At 30.9% G+C, this 15,422-nt stretch overlaps 1 long non-coding RNA gene across 2 annotated transcripts; it reads right to left on the bottom strand.

Moving 5' to 3' along the window:
* Window positions 1-1,685: 1,685 nt before the first annotated feature.
* LOC120356410 lies at window positions 1,686-8,080 on the bottom strand. 2 transcript variants are annotated; one of them, XR_005574019.1, is made up of 4 exons: window positions 7,317-8,080; window positions 6,377-6,483; window positions 5,240-5,415; window positions 1,686-1,937 (listed from the first exon to the last, which is right to left on the bottom strand). It is a non-coding gene; the product is annotated as an uncharacterized LOC120356410 (long non-coding RNA). The 2 variants fall into 2 exon arrangements; XR_005574018.1 differs by lacking the exon at window positions 1,686-1,937 and having other exon boundaries at window positions 3,674-5,415; window positions 7,317-8,057.
* Window positions 8,081-15,422: the final 7,342 nt, after the last annotated feature.

Genomic DNA, 15,422 nt, shown 5'->3' with positions numbered 1-15,422 from the left:
TCTTGATTTGCACTTTATCGAAATTGTTCGTGTCGGATCCTTATATTGTAAGGACTTTAATTTCCAAAAATTTCAAGTCATTCCTAACATTCTTCAATAACACACACACACACATATATATATATATATATATATATATATATATATATATATATATATATATATATATATATATATATATATATATATATATATATATATATATATATATATATATATATATATATATATATATATATATATATATATATATATATATATATATATATATATATATATATATATATATATATATATATATATATATATATATATATATATATATATATATATATATATATATATATATATATATATATATATATATATATATAGTTATGGAAACACGCCAATTCTGACCCTCACTACAATTCTGACCCGGCAACACTACAATTCTGACCCTGTATATATTTCATTGAACAATACAATTCTGACCCTGGCCAGAAATGGCATGTTCTCATACAATAAAGTTATTCATCTGTTCTTATTAAATTGCAAGTACCAATTTACCATTTTTCAGACACAATAAGTTTTAGCAATAATATTATTCTATAAGTGAAAGTTATTCTCTTAAAAAATATTTTTATTTATTTGGCATACGTCAAAAAAGTTTATACATAATTGATAAAAAGATAAAAACATGACAAAGAGAATTATTCAATATTTTTTCAAATACAACTATTTTTTGCCTATTATGACTATATTGCCGTTTTTGCGAACATATGGTTATCCTTCATCATACATAGGCCAAAATACAATGCTAAACAGACCATACACCAGTTATAATTAAGTCCAAAATAGAGGCTTTAGTCCAAATAGAGTTCAAAAGCCGTTCTTTAGACTACTGTTGATAGTTGGAAAAATTATTTCTGAGCAACTCTCTCACCTCCACCACCCACTTATTTTCCCTAACATGTCAAAAAAGCATGTTCTATGTTCGTAATTAACTAGCATAATCATTAATTAAAAAATAGCTAAAGCGAGGTCAGATATAGGAATGATTCAGACCTCAAAAAGAGGAACATTCTCTCAGTTATTCAACTATTCTTCTCGAAAATCTTATTAATTATAGGATACTGCAAAGATTAGTTATTATCTATTGATAATAATTATAAAAATATATATTAGATATATCAAGATAATTATTATCTTAAAATAAACTAGAAAAAGTTATCAATTAATACGACATCCCATAGTTTTGGGAGAAGTGATATTTTTTCAATTACAACAGAAAAATTAAATTTGATTTCAACCCTTCAACAACACTAAACCCTTTCCAGCCCTGCTGTGATATCGGAGATGATATTTTACATATAATTCTGTAGTTGAATTAGAAACTCAATAAAATTGCAATTTCACGCAATTTGGCAACGCCGTTATTTTGTCTGGAGGAGGCCCAAGTCTCAACTTATTTTATTCAGACTATAAGAGAAGTACATGAATTCACATTTCTCAGGATTGAATTTACATAATTCCAGTATAATTTCCTCAATTCTAATAGAATAAAAAAATTAGAAGTTTTAAACTGCTCTCCTGTAAAAAAGCTGCTGATATACTTCTACCGTTTTCCCCCTCAGCCCTTTCTCACACCACACCTTATTTCATGACATATTGTAAGAAATCGAAACTTACCAAAATAACAAAGCTTACAAAAATTAACAGAACTGGCTGACTGTTAGGTTGCCTGCCATTTTAATATTCAATAGTTTAATAGAAACACAATAAATATAATGTTGCCTTTTATACTTGAATAGTTTCATCGATTCAAAACTTTTGTTCTTTAGTTTATCATCATTCTCAAGTTTTGTATTCTCAAAGACAACGCATATATCCTTTTGTGTTTCTATTGCATTATGGAACAGTTCTTCAGCACCTCTGATATCAATGTTCAATTAAATCTGCAATGAAAATATTAGACTATTCAATAAGCATCAACAATGAAAAAAAAATACAAATCATAACAGATTTTTTATTATTCTACTATGAAAACAAAATCATAAAGTATATAATCATTTTATAGTGATATTTTAGATCAAATCACAATCATTGAAATAGTGGAAAGCAAGTTTTTCATTTTCATTTGTTTGTTGGAAATGTTTCTGTGAAGTAATCTTACTTATATGGGAGTATAATTATAGGTTATATTATAGGAAAAATTATTTTCACGAAGACCATTCAATTCAGAAAAAGGAAGAATTTTTTCATTCAATATAGCTAGAATTTAACACCAATGCACACGTTATTAGTTTTTATGAAACAGGATAACGGCATCCGCCATCAGACTCTCTAAAGCATTGAATGGGACTTGTAAAGAACATTTTTTCAATGATATAAAACATGCAGGAGTATGCCTAATCCAACAATAGAAATGAATTATAGATTGAAAAATACTAACTTAGATACATAGAGCTAAACAGGAAACATCTTTTTTCTGGTTGATTAGCTCAATACATAGAACAATCAGAAAAATATTATTCATCAATACAAAAAAGTGATTTATCTTAATGGAGAGATAGTGAAAACTGGATCACATAAATGCAGAAAATAATCATAGACATCTCCGATGATAAATCAAACAACTAGATTTTAAACATGATAAGCAAATGGCAGGGGTTTGAAAAAGACAAAAATAATATGTAGAATCCAGTTACTAACTGTTGGAAAATCAAATGCAAAACTAACAGTAAAAATCAAAACAGAAGTGAAATTAGGGAATAGAGGGTATTAATGTGCACATTTTTGTCTTACCACTGGAACGAAATCAATCAATAAGTGATAAATAATAAGTGGATGGATTTTATTGTCATCAAACAACAAAGGCAATATTAAGAAAGGCACATGAATCAGCCAAAAAACAAGTTGTATGATAAAAGTTTATCCAACAACCTTAGTCATTTTTTTTCGAAATGCACAATCTTATACGATTTTTTACCTCTCAAGAATTGCGCATTTTTTATTGTAGATTCGAAGCCCTATAGATAATAATGATGGTAGATTCAGGCCTAAAATAAAATATCGAATATTGGAATTAAAAAAGATGAATAAAATATAAAATGAAAACAAAACATTTGATTTGACATCAATAAATTTGCCTTTTACAAAAATTTCTCATGACAACTCATCTCAGTGAATTATAAATTTCGAAAATATAGGCATTGGTAGCAAACTGCTACGGATACGGTATTTGAAAACTATCTTATAGATGAAACACTTCATGTGAGTTTAAGTACCGGTATGCTAGTAGTAGTTACGGACAGGCATATCAATTATTGGTATAAGAAATTAGGTACGGTAGCTCATATTCCCGTCTGATGTTAGCTTGTATTCAAAATATATTTGGACAATTTTGCCAGTCTGAATTTAGAAAGAAAGTTTCAGTAATGTCAGTAATGATTTACAAACTTTAGAAAAACACTTTGCAACAAAGACTTGATTTAGTAGTCAACTAGTCTAATAATCTATTCAAAATAGATTGACAATAGACAAAATTACATTATAAATTTTTCCTTTGGCAAATTAGATTGAAGTCAATATAATATTTCTGACTAGGTAAAATACACAAGTACAAATCAATAATTTAGTGTGCCATGCCATGAATGTGTATGAAAAATACAGTATGCAACTATAAAAATAATATACAAATACAATCCAGGTAAAAACAACAGGCATTCGCCCAAAACTGCTCTAAACCTCAATTTGGAATACATAGTCTAGAGGTTTTGTAAAAATTATAACTTAATTCACACACTATTTTGAGTCCAAAAAAATGTATCTTCTACAATTTTGAATTTATCAGATTAATTAATTTCAAAATACAAATCAAAACAAAAATCTTCCTTCACAATCGCCAAAAATAATAAAAATTTCACTTAAATCTACAATTAATTATACTCATGTAAACATTGAAAAATCTCTTATACACTATGAACAGAGATATTGTGGAATTTCTCCATATTGAGGTGGAATAAAAACGATATTGTCCGTTTCACATAATTTATTTGAGCCAAACTTGAGTTTCAAGGCATCATCTTCAGTGAGTGGTCTTTTAGATATTTCTTTGAGAAAAATACCACTGAAGATGATGCCCTAGTGCATTGAAACTTCAAGTTTGGCTAAAATAAATTATGTGGAACTGACAATACCGTTATTGGTCCACCTTTATTTTTAGAACGTTGACACCAATGAAAATAAATTTTAATAAACCCCATTAATTTCAATTTATTCAATAAAATGTTTAAGATTTTATCAATAATGATTATTATTATTCATAATTCTAATATTATAAATAATAATTGATAGTATTCTTCTATTGAAAAACGAAGCAACAAGATTCACATTCAGAATTTTGACTGAATATTACCATAATTATATTGTATGTTGTAAACTATTATTATAAAAAATAAAACTGACAAGCTTTTGACTGATGAAAACTCCGTTTTGATTTTGGATGTTTAGAATTGAAAATATATAATTGAATCTACATTTCTCTCATATTGGTTATTATGAGTAATATTATATATGAATATTAAAATTTATTTATGTTTAGAATTAATATAATATATATATATATATTTCGGTGGAATAAAATTATTGTGAATTCTAAACAAGACAATAACTATGGAAAAGAGAATATAATTGCACTTGAATTTAAATATGTAATTCATTTTAATTTGTAGGCTCAAAGTGAAGAAAGATTATTTTCATGTAGAAATGTTGAAATTCACAATAGTCCAATAGTTCTATAATAAAATATAGTCCCGCGGTCTAAGTGAATTTCTACAACATTATTCGACAGGAGAATTGCCCATGGGGGGTTATGACACACACCTAACGGTCTGTAGCCTCAGTACACTCATTGTCAGATTTGCTGAGCTCCTTGGTCAATAACAAAATATTAGAGTCCTGTGAGCTACAATACAAACTGTCACTCGAGTCGCTGAAGTACACACCCAACGGTCTGTTCTTCACAACGAGGTAGCTTCACGCACCTCTGTGCTCCTCTCCTTTGAATAAATGCTCTCATTGAAAATAACTTAATTCAATCTATTTGAAGCCTGCAAAAAATATGTTTGGTGTTATTTTGTGCTATACTAGGATTTTTTTCAAACTATCCTTCTCTTAGAAAATCGTCATTGTTTATTATAAACAAGTGCTGAAATACTGCAGTGTCGAAATATTATTTTTGGAGTGTGATACCCACATGAGCCCTTGGCTTGTGTGTTGGTAATGGAAGAAGTGATTATAAAATGACCACTACGTTCTAGCAGAGACAAGAAATATAAATATTATCCTTCATCTATGGTTCTAGGCAGCAGGAACCGACAGTTTATCGTTGAAGGAGGAAGTGGCCGGAAGTTGTTGAAATTGAGAATTCTCCTGGAAAGAAAATCAGTATATAGTCAATAAATAGTACTTTGATAGTATTTTTTTTGTCAATAAATAATACTAATAAAAGACTCTCTTCACTCTTGAGCCATGAACGATTGTTCTAATCTATTAGAAACAATAATATTATTATTCTGTTTGCACGACTCTAGTGCCCGGCTCAAGCATGGAGATTGCCTGCTCAAAAAGGGAATATAACTCGATTCCATCATGGTAAAAAGATTCAAAATATTGCTGCGGACATTCAAGTACAAAATTTGATCCATTTGAAGATTCCAAAAATCAAAACTTAGAACAGAAAAAAATGTTAAATTTGGTCGTGACTAATCTAGAAACAGTAGTCAGTGTCTTACGAGTAGGTGGAAGGACATGGTGGAATATGACAGACAAACAAAATAGCATTAGGTTGTGCTGCATGAAAAATACCACCTCTTGAGTGGATATTCTTATCAGTGAGTATAGAATGTATATTACCTATATTACATTCTATACTCACTGATTCTTATCTCATTCAAGCTGATGCATGATCCATGCAAAAATGAATGACAATTGAAAAGTGTTAACCATCTATTAACTCGTCTATGAAGGTGCCTCTGCAATGTTGACATTCAGTAAAATATAGGCCTATAATAATAACAAGTTAGCCGATCTCAACTTGTCGTTTGAATTCGACTGAGTGTGTTAACACAATAGGTACATTTTTCTGATTTGTTTTTACTTTTTGCAAATATTCTATATCAATAGTAATGTTGATAAAAGAATGTATTATTATCGGATTCTGACCTATCCTGGAAGTTTCAAGTCTCTGGCTAGTCAGGAAAGTGTCGAAAATTGCTTTTACTGAATATCTCTGTTACAGACAGACAGACAAGAACGAAAGTGAGTTCATTAAAAAGTTGTAAGCAACAAAAGTTTACAAACATAAATAATTTTGATAAACAATTTGACTCACATAATCATCAGCATCATCATCGATCATGAAATTTTGCAAAACTACAGCTTCTTCCATCTGCTCTTCAATTATAGGAGTAGACATTGCAGACAATGGAATTCCAGAATCTGTAACACACAAAAGACAGCATAAATCATTTATAGAATTCTTATTTTATTCACTCTTGATCTCCAATAGGCTAATGTAAATATATATCAGTACAAATATTGACTTCACTGTGCCTGAAATTACAAGGTACAATGCACATACTGTACGGCAAAATGAATGGAGCACTTTTCTGTACCTGAATTTTCCTATACGGTAAAGGATCTTCTAGAGCCCTATGTTTTGCCTCAGCCCCTCACAAAGCGCCATTGCTCCTTTCTATGGAAAGTGATTGGCCATTCTTCCTAGACCAATCTTGTATCATCAACAATTCAATTTATATGAGAGTTGATGGATTGATAGCCACAGGTGGAGATAATAGAACTTTCTTACTAGACTGATATATTGAACGCTCTGCAAATTTATGATAAATTATTGATAACTCAATTCACTTTTGAATCGTCAATATGACTTCTACCAAAACATTAGAATTCTCCATCATGTGATCAAGTAATTCATTAAAAACTTACTCGATTAAAAGGTGTTTCAAAGGCTTGGCGAACAATCTGCATTGTGTTTGCATGACTAAATTCAACAATAGTATGAATTTTAAAAAAAATAAGAAGAGAATATGAAAAAGATTGTCCATTTGTTCGTAAATGAACTTTTATTTTCATGGAATGGTCATAGTACTTTATTAGTCTTGATTAAAAATGTTCAAATGTGTGGTTGCAACTTACATTGCAGTATCTATCACATTTTGTTCATCCTATCTTACAAATTATAATTTTAAGAATATCCACTAAAAATCAATTTATTCCATATGTAATAAGTGAATTTATCTCAATACACTCACCTCATCACTGCTGTACGTAGATTTCACGCCCGTGCAATTTCTATTATTTGAGATGTAGACAAGAAAGTGGCTTCTGCCATTATGGCATCACAGTTCTCGCATTGAAAATTGAAACATGCTGGTGATGTTCGTCTTGCTATAATTATAATTGAGTTTTATAATAAAAATGTAGGTCTTTATGTATGTACCTATAACGTATTATAAAGCTAGAACGTAAGAGAGAAAGAACGAAAGAAAGATTAAAACTAAAACTATTCAAAGAAAGGGAAAACAAAGGAAAAGCTCCGTGCACTAACATACAGTTCAAGTACTAACTGCAAACTAGCCAACTATAAATATTGGAACCCGCCAACCCGCCAGTTTATCACTGCCAGTCTAGCCTAAAAGGAATTTGTTAAGTAAATAATAGACTCCAGGCGCCGTGATTCCGAACGCTATAATGAATTCAAACTGATGTGAAGGAGCTGCGTTGTATGAACTATGAATTGAATTTTGATAGAGTCTGTATACATGAGTCCCTTCCGAAACCGGCCAATAGAATGGCGAAATTCCATTCTCATGACGTGCTTCAGTACTCAGTAGGCAGGAACCGCGCGAAATTTGAATCTTACGCTCGCTTCTCATCTGTTTTTTCACATCAGGAGGGAGAAGGAACCTTGTGAAAATTCTACAAAAAATCATGAACCCACCTCTTCATAATATAAACGAGTTTATGGATTTTCAAATAGATCAGTCCAAAATTTAGCAAACTTACGACACATTTTTGTAACTTCATGGCAGTTTACCATCAAAAGGCAAAAATATGCATACCTGAATATTGAATATTCATTATTCAAAGTGTCATTCTTATTTATGACAAAAATATAATTTATTGATAATCTAGCATTTTTAATCTGAGAATTATAGTAAACAAATTTCTTCATACCTATATATTTTTTATAGCCTGCTACCAGTATGTTTTAATTTTATACGAAACTATACTTAACGATTCCGCAGTAATTGACGTTTCTTTTGTATTCATATACATGAATATAAAGTTGAATAACAAGACATCTATAATAATAATTATACATTTAAGTATTCTAATATAAAAATATTATTTAAATGTAACTCAATTCATCCATACCATTATAAAGTAATATTTCAAAGTACCTAACTCTAGAATAGAGTTTGAGTTCGGAGTAATAATTATTCCTAGTCAATGGAATAATTCTATAAAAATTAATACAATCATATTATATAAATAGTTATTAAAAAAAGTAATGTAAATCACATGAAAGAGAGAAATGCTTGAAATTGGCATTGATTGATGAAATTAGTAGAAAAAAATCTGATCTCGAAACACAATACTCGAATTTCAAACCTATTTATAAAAGATTATCTATAATTATTCATGATTATTGGAAACACTGCAAAATGATCATTTGTACAACTATATTAATAATAATATCTTGAAATTATCTCACAATCTATCATAACGGCTGTTAGCCGGAACTAGAGCTAATGGAATGGTGAATCAACTCGATAATTGAATTAATAAATAATATTCAGTTATTTCTCAATTAATTAGAGACTTGTTTGGGATATTATGAGGATTATTGTATTCCAGTCTACCCAAATAGTTCTTAAAAATGTGAAACAGGAATGAAAAACTTGACAAACATCCATTTATCTAACCCTCTCAAGTATGAATTTTCTTGAGAAGTTAGAAAAATGCATTGAAAACTCAATGAAAAACTTGAGAATAGAAAGCCTCTAGAAATAACCGTGGAACAGGAACAGTTTTTCCATCAGGACTCTGGAAATCGCCAACGAACATTACCAGACAGCGCGCGAAATTCAAAATTCAAGAAATTTTATCTCTGTCCTCAACCGATCTTTCAAGTAAAGTAACTCATAATCCCTCATATATATATTACATAATACAATTTCCACTTCATATATTTCATCACATTTTAGGAAGAAAATCGATTGACATAAAGTTCATCATGAATAGAGAAATGAAAATAAAAAGTCTAATTGACAAGGTCACCAACATAAATCTAAAAATCCAAAATCTCGTAACCAATTGCCCTTATCAAAATTCAACTACACAAAGTTGATCAAACTCATCCCAAATAATATAATTCCATGAGAAAGTACTCAAAAATCATAAGATTTATTTTCATGACTGAAATTCTTTGAATTCCAGTGATATTTTTGTTTCTTGACTGACAGCCGTTTGAATTTTCTTCATAATCACGCAGTATTTCACTGCTACAAAACCTTTCGTTCAAAAAACTTCCATTCTGAAAGTTTCCTTCTATGAATTACATAGATCTTTCAGAATATGATACATGATACCAAAATTAACAAACCCCATCAGGGAGAATTTTCAAAAAAAAGATACATTACTTGAAAACCATAGCCCTAATCAAAAAAATGTATATCATATAATTGATTTGTATCTTCTTCACTTGCAAGATTATCTGGATTTTTTTTCAAAAATAAAAAAATGTATTTACCTGTAACTGAAATATCAAAAATCGGCGATAACTATAACATTTCAACAACCTGCATTGCAGCATTGGTGAGCAAGTTGTACAACAGAGAGATCGATTGATTGATTAGCTGCCTTTAGCAGAGAGAGAGAGAGAGAGAGTGAGAGAGAGAGAGAGAGGAGAGAGAGAGAGAGGAGAGAGAGAGAGAGAGATATAAGATAACATAAGATAAGACTTGAAAAATTCAAGAAGAGTCAGTGTTCTTAGCGAAAGTTTAAGAAAATTTAACAGTTCTCTTGATAACTAAGAAAAGAAATAAAACATCAAAATTAAATTTCGTATCTTCTTAACAGTAGTCTCTTTGAGTGAGTGAGAGAGAGAGAGAGAGAGAGAGAGAGAGAGAGAGAGAGAGAGAGAGAGAGAGAGAGAGAGAGAGAGAGAGAGGAGAGAGAGATTCAGATTCCTTTATTCATGTGTTTAACAAAACATAATTCAACTTTAGTTCTAGCGTTAAAAATAAATACCACTAGCGTTAAAATGACATGGTGAATCATAAATCAAACTAATGAGATCTACAATAATATTGAGCAAGAAAAATGATGAAAAATGCAAAAGTTAAGGTACTACTGTAATGTTTTCGTTTTCACATGAAACGGTGAAGTTTGGACCTTAAGAAGTCCATTCTCAGAAAAGGTATCAAGGATACCCTCCCCTTCAGCACTTAACCGTAAAAAAAAGAAAGTCGAAAATTCAAACGAAATATTATGTCTAAGCGAAAAAAATTAAGACTGAAAATATCAATGAGTAAAAACCAAATCATAGAAACGATAAATCATTCAGAGTTGAATCAATTAACAGAAAAGAGTAAATAGAATAAGGAAAAATAAAGAAAAAGTTAATTCCCATTAATTGGAAAATCGATAAGATATAATAATTGGAATAATGAGGGGGTGAAAGTAATTATTAGGAAAAAGATTTGTAGATTTAAATCCAAAAATAATTTTAATAAGAAAGGGAAATTATTGTACAAAAGAGATTAGTCAATGTAAATAACAAGATAATATGATTATGAAAGTTCATGAAGAAATAATAATAATTCTAATAAGGGAATTATGAAGGGGAAATAATGATTCAAAAGAGAGGGGAAGGGATATAGAATAAGGATGCTAAGATCGAGGAAGAGTTAGAATAAGAAACAAAGAGAGAGAGAGAGAGAGAGAGAGAGGGTGTGAGAGAGAGAAAGAGAGACTGAGGGAGAGTGATAAAGAGAGAGAAAGAGAGAGGACAACAAGAGAGAGAGAAAATGAGTTAGTGTAGGTGCAAAAATCATCAAATTAAATAATACACAATGTATAAAATGCATAGGGTCAGAATTGTAAAGGACGGGTCAGAATTGTATGGTCGAGGCCAGAATTGTAGTGTTTTCATAAGAAAAGGGTCAGAATTGGCGCGTCTGTATACGTATATTATAATATATATATATATATTATATATATATATATTATATATATATATATTCTATATATATATATATATAGATAGATAGATAGATAGATAGATAGATAGATAGATAGAAAAACCACTTTTTTGGACCTTGAAACGTATAGACATCTAGAAATTGGGGTACCTTAATTTTTTCGGAAAGCTATACGTTCCTTGCCCTATTACCATAGGTTTTATTTATATTACATAGGCTTTCCGAAAAAAAATATCAATCTCGTGCACCTGGAAGCCCAATTTTCAATTTTCCTTCTAGATATTTCAGAATTATTTTATCTATTATTTATTTTATTTATTTACAATGCAAATAACACTAATGTAATAACATTGGCAGATAAAATAATAAGGTAGTCCTTGTGCTTTTTTTTCCAAATTCATAGATGACAAAGTCCAAGATAAGGTTAGAATTTCACGTGTACATTTTGAAAAAATTTTGGTCCAAAATGAAAATTAAAACTATAAATTTTGAATTTAGATGGCTTAAATTGATAAATTAATTAGGAATATTCCACTCAATTACCACTTGCAACGAATAATATTGAGTTATTTAAGATATTTGGAACTATTCAAGAAACACAAACTCGTAAATTGATGTTCAAATTTCATTAATAAAACCTTGCTCTCTGATTGGACCTTGAACCCAACAAAAAAATAAAACAAAAAAAGATAAAAATCTGGTGTGGCGCACTCACACAACTTTCCTTGCCGTTATGAAAATTGATCACCTGACGCTAGTGTTCCCCGCGCATCTCAAGTCTACTATTCGAAGATTTGAGCCAGCTGGTGACAGGGCAATAACGCTGGAGACACACATGAGGTCTGCTATCTCTTCATAGTGAATGATTTAATAGAATCAACAATAATTTGCCATTGAATAATCACATTTTCTCGAATTTATAGCTTATTTTCAATTTTAGGTGAAAATGTTACTGAACATCAATTGTAGAGATTTTCATGCTCAATCTACTCCACTTGATTTTTTTCGTTTCAATTGTATCTGAAGCCTGATAATTGGGAATCTATCTGCATTGATGGGGCGGAGCTCCTGAAATTTTTACAGATATGTTTCTATTCAAGAAACACAAACTCGTAAATTAATGTTCAAATTCCATTAATGAATCCTTGCTCTCTGATTGGTCCTTGAAACCAACAAAAAATAAAACAAAAAAGGATAAAAAGAGAGAAGTAGAAGATGAAAAAGGATGAATGATAATAATAACAAGAATAGGTGTGGGACATTATCTGAGAGCACGGATGCAGGGATAATTCTCGTGTAAAGAATTTACAAAGTTATCCTTGGCTGCCTGTTGTGTTGGGGATTATAATTATTGTCTACATGAGAAGAAAGAGAGAGCATTTTCCAGGTGAGGAAAAACTTGTTCAAAAACATCGTTGTTGTGGGGTGGGGGTGGGGGTGTCCAAGGGTGAAAAGGGAGGGGAAGCGACACTTTCGAGTGCCCTCGGCTTGGCTTAGAGTTTTGTCTACGTGGCAGAAATTAGTAAGGCAAGAAATTATTATGAAGGAGATAGACCGGCGGTTTCATGGATGTGGATCGCCGGAGAGAGGAAGAGGGAATGAGTGAGAGGGGCTGAGAGAGTGAGTGTGTGTGTGATTGAGGGTAAGAGAGAGATTGATTGATTGATTGATTGAGTACTTTATTTATGTAGATTACAAGATTACAATTTATGTAAGATTATGTAGATTATTAGAGAGAGAGTGTGAGAGAGAGGGATGAAGAGAGAGAGAGAGTGAATTAGGGTGAGAGAGAATGAGGGAGAGAGGGAGTGATTGTAAATGAGGGTAAGGGAGAGTCAGAGTGAATGAGGGTAAGAGAGAGAGATAGAATGAGGTTAAGAAAGAGAATGAGGGTGAGAGAGAGTGAATGAGTGTACGAGAGAGAGTGTGTGTGAGAGAGAGAGAGTGAATTAGGGTGAGAGATATAGAGTTGAAGAGTGTAAGAGACAGAGTGAGAGAGAGAGAGAGAGCCAGGGAGAGAGTGAGAGAGTGAGTGAGAGTGATTGTGAATGAGGGTAATTGAGAGGGGGTGAATGAATGAGGGTAATCGAGAGAGAGAGAGAGTGAATTAGGGTGAGAGAGATAGAGTGAAAGAGTGTAAGAGAGAGAGAGAGAAAGAGTGAGTGAACGAGGGTAAGAGAAAGAGAGAGAGTGAATGGGGGTAATCGAGAGAGAGTGTGACTGAGTGTGTGTGAGAGAGAGTGAGTGAATTAGGGTGAGAGAGATACAGTGAATGAGCGTAAGAGAGATAGAGAGCGAGAGTGAACGAGGGTAAGAGGAAAAGAGAGGATACGGGAGAGAGAGAGAGTTGGAGAGAGAGAGGGTGGGAGAGAGAATAAGGGTGAGAGAGAGCAAGAGTGAATGAGGGTAAGAGAGGGATGAGGAAACGGGAGAGACAGAGAGTGAATGAGGGTGAGAGAGAGATAGACAGAGTGAGTAAGAGAATGAGGGTAAGAGAGAGAGAGAGTGACTGAGTGAGAGAATAGAATAGAATGACTGCCTTTATTTTTCACATAGGGGGGCGAAGTTAGGGAGCAGTTGGACCTCTCTCACACTCAACCCTCGAGAGAGTGAATGAGGGTGAAAAAGAGAGAGAAAGAGAATGAGATAGTGTGAGTTAGAGAGATTTGACTAGACTAGATTAGAGTTTTTTTCATGTATGTTGCAATATTTACTGGCTCATGTACATTATTTTACATTAAATGACGATAATGTCAGTTATTTAACGAATTTAAAAAAGGTCAAATAATCAATCAATGAGAATAAAGATTAAATGCAATAAAGATAACGATAATATAAAATTGTAATGTAACTATTTATTTATTTAACCCCATAAATCGGCGGTGTTTCAACAAATAATTGTCGATTCTCTTAGAAGGATATAAAATAACCTTCCCATTAACACACGACCGGGTTGTGGTGAATTAGAGCTGTTGGGAATTATAACTCAAAGTAATGTTCAAATAAGGAAATAAGAAACTTCACTTTATAAGTGAAAAACTAGTTGATTTGAATCTTAGAATTATGGGATGAATGAATTAATGAAATTCGAATAAGTAATAGAATACAATATTGCATTGATAATTAAAATTAGATAAATGAAACAAATGTTATAGGGTGGGATTTAATTATAATTCCAGAAATTGATTGAGTAATATTGACAAAATACTATACTAAAGAACAGAATATCTTTAGATGGGAAGATGAATAAGAGAGATAGATGATTGATTGATTGATTGAGTACTTTATTTATGTAGATTACAATATATACTGGATTACACTTTATACAATAGCTTACAATACAGCAAAATTATAGATGAATTTACATAAATAGACTAAGAAAATTATTATTGAACTGTATATGATATGAAAAAGCAATTTGTAATATAAAACTATAGATAATTATTATATTGTTATGCATCTACATAAATTGGCGGAGCTTGGACATATCAATGTCCATTCTAGGAAACAATATTAAATATCAACCCCACTAACTCTCTACCAAAACGTTAATTTCATTATTTGAATAAGGATTTATTCATTAATGGAAAATATGTAAAAGTTTTAAACAATATGAATATTAAGAGAAAAACACAGAAAATTGATAAAGTAAAATAATTATTATATAGGTAGATAAGATCAAATAATTGATTAATGAAGTAGGCTGAAAGTAGATCAGGGTTATCAGAGAGAAAGAGATTGATTGATTATATTTATTTACATAAATCATACATGGAGACAACAGGTTAAACCCTTATATGTCTCCTTGAAACATTACAACATTCTCATTAAAAAAATTAGATTAAAATAAACATCAAGCTGAGGAAATAAAACAAGGAGAAAATACGTATATGCCTTTAGTATAAGAGTAATAAGTATATAATTAGAGTATAATTATATATAGAGTAGTAGTATATAAGAGTATAGATATGCCTTTATTAGGGAGGAATTAGGACTCCTGGTCCTCTCTGCCACACAACCTAAAAAGAGAGAGAGAGAGAGGAGATGATTGATTGATTGATTGTGATTGAGTACTTTATTTATGTAGATTACAATATATACTGGCTTATACACTTATATACAATAGCTTACAATACAGCAAAATTATAG

The sequence above is a fragment of the Nilaparvata lugens genome, unplaced genomic scaffold, assembly GCF_014356525.2.
Source record: "Nilaparvata lugens isolate BPH unplaced genomic scaffold, ASM1435652v1 scaffold6700, whole genome shotgun sequence".
NCBI lineage: Eukaryota > Metazoa > Arthropoda > Insecta > Hemiptera > Delphacidae > Nilaparvata > Nilaparvata lugens.
Note: the sequence above shows the minus strand (reverse complement) of the source record. Positions and strands in the feature narration are given on the sequence as shown.